Here is a 2,423-nt window from a genome sequence, read left to right on the forward strand (position 1 = left end):
CTCAGGCATACTAATCCTGAGCACTGTAAGATTTATCTCTTTGCTTGTCATAAAGCGGAGATATACAAGATCTCACTTGTCATAAAGCGGAGATATACAATTTATGTGTCCTAACAGCCCAGCAAGAGCCTCTTCTTCATGGCAAGTTCAGAATAACACGCCCTGACAAACACTATACTATGGCCCCATTTTCAAAGACTAGCAAAATGCCCGCTGGGGGGAAAAAGGCCCGGAGCGCACCCATGTTTGAGGGGAGCTCTAATTCCCAGTCATTTCTGTATTGGGACCATCTGCACTGGAGCTTTCTGCTCCTGCCCGTCTGCTCCTGATTTATAATTTCCTTTACCTTCCTCTACTGTCTTATCCTCTGTGTTGCTGAGTCATTTCCACCATGCTCTCCCATCTCTATGTTCCTTTTTAAAATGTGAACACCTACCTTGCAGGGCTGGGGTTCAGAGGGTTTTTTTGTTTGTTTTTTGTTTTTGTTTTTTTAAAACAGAGTCTCACTCCATTGCCCTGGATAGAGTGCTGTGGTGGCATAGCTACAGCAACCTCAAACTCCTGGGTTCAAGCCATCCTCCTGCCTCAGCCTCCTGAGTAGCTGGGACTACAGGTGCCCACCACCACTCCCAGCTAGTTTTTCTATTTTTAGGAGAGACGGAGTCTCGCTCTTGCTCAGGCTGCTCTCAAACTTCTGACCTCAAGTGATCCACCTACCTTGGCCTCCCAGAGTTGCTAGAATTACAGGTATTCAGGGATTTAAAATAAAACAAAATTGTCTAGATGTGATGGTTCACGCCTATAATCCTAGCACTCCAGGAGGCTGAGGCAGGAGGATCCCTTGCGCTCAGGAGTTCCAGCCCAGCCTGAGCAAGAGCAAGACCCCATTTCTACTAAAAATAGAAAAACGAACCGGATGTTGTGGTGGGTGCCTATAGTCCCTGCTACTGGGGAGAATAAGGCAGTAGGCTCACTTGAACCTGGGAGGTGGAGGTTGCTGTGAACTAGGCTGATGCCATGGCATCCTACCCTGGGTAACAGAGTGAAACTCAATCTCAGGAAAACAAAAAAGAATGGGTGGCGCCTGTGGCTCAGTGAGTGGGGTGCCAGCCCCATATACCAAGAGTGGCAGGTTTGAACCCGGCCCCTGCCGAACTTCAACAAAAAAATAGCCAGGCATTGTGGCGGGCGCCTGTAGTCCCAGCTGCTCAGGAGCCTGAGGCAAGAGAATCACTTAAGCCCAAGAGCTGGAGGTTGCTGTGAGCTGTGACACCATAGCACTCTACCGAGGGCGAAAAAGTAAGACTCTGTCTCCAAAAAAAAAAGAAAAAAGAAAAAAATTAACACATGGCAAATACTAGTGCAGTGCCTGGCGCATAATAAATGCTCAAAAGAACCGTGTGAACTGACTTCACTTTCACCTTCTTCTAAGACCAAAGTAGCAACAGTAAGGAGTAAAGGAGAAAATGTGCAGATTGGTGCTCACTTCCACAGCACATATACTAAAGTTAGGACACTATACAGAGGAGATTCACATGGCCTGCACAGGAATGACGTGCAAATTGGTGAAGCATTCCGTATTTTTGAGAAAAAGAATCATTTTATCATAAGGACGTTTGCACTACATTGTTTATCACAGCTCAATTTACAATGGCCAAGAGGTGGAATCAACCCAAGTTGGTTAATAAACTGTGTCATATGTACACCATGGAGTACTATTCAGTCATAAAACGATAGAGACTTGCCCGGGTACGGTGGCTCACACCTGTAATCCTAGCACTCTGGGAGGCCAAGGTGGGTGGATCTCCTGAGCTCATAGGTCTGAGACCGGCCTGAGCAAGAGCGAGACCTCATCTCTAAAAATAACTGGGCACTGTGGCCTATAGTCCCAGCTACCCAGAAGGCTAACTCAAGAGAATCACTTGAACCCAGGAATTTGAGGTTGCTATGAGCTAGGATGCTAAGGCACCCTACTGAGGGTATCAAAGTGAAACTCTGTCTCCAAAAAAAAAAAAAAAAAAAAGGTAGAGACTTTACATCTTTTGTATTAACCTAAATGGAGCTGAAGAACGTTCTCCCTTAGTAAAGTATCACAAGAATGGAAAAGCAAGCATCCAGCGTACTCAATCCTTACATGAATCCAGGAGAAGAACAAATACACATCCACACAAGAGAAAAGCTAAGTTAATCAAATTCCAATTGTGAGAAAGTGGGATGAGGGAGGGGGAAAAATAGAAAATGTACGGGATCACAATATGCTTTTTGCCCAAAATGATGGCTCTCTGGCACAACTGTCTATTCCCTGGTGACTTCCCTGGCTCACATAGGGGCTCCTGAAACACAGGTCTACACTCCCTCCTGCCTTGCTCCAAACCACCACTCCATGGTCAGGCCTTCATAGGGAATATACGTCATTGTTTAAA

General features: G+C 45.9%; 1 non-coding gene across 1 annotated transcript; it reads left to right on the top strand.

Moving 5' to 3' along the window:
* The first annotated feature begins 1,478 nt into the window (after positions 1–1,478).
* On the top strand, positions 1,479–1,585 carry LOC128573199 (U6 spliceosomal RNA). Its single transcript, XR_008376361.1, has one exon. It is a non-coding gene; the product is annotated as a U6 spliceosomal RNA (small nuclear RNA).
* The last annotated feature ends 838 nt before the right edge of the window (positions 1,586–2,423 follow it).

Source organism: Nycticebus coucang, chromosome 20 (assembly GCF_027406575.1).
Source record: "Nycticebus coucang isolate mNycCou1 chromosome 20, mNycCou1.pri, whole genome shotgun sequence".
NCBI lineage: Eukaryota > Metazoa > Chordata > Mammalia > Primates > Lorisidae > Nycticebus > Nycticebus coucang.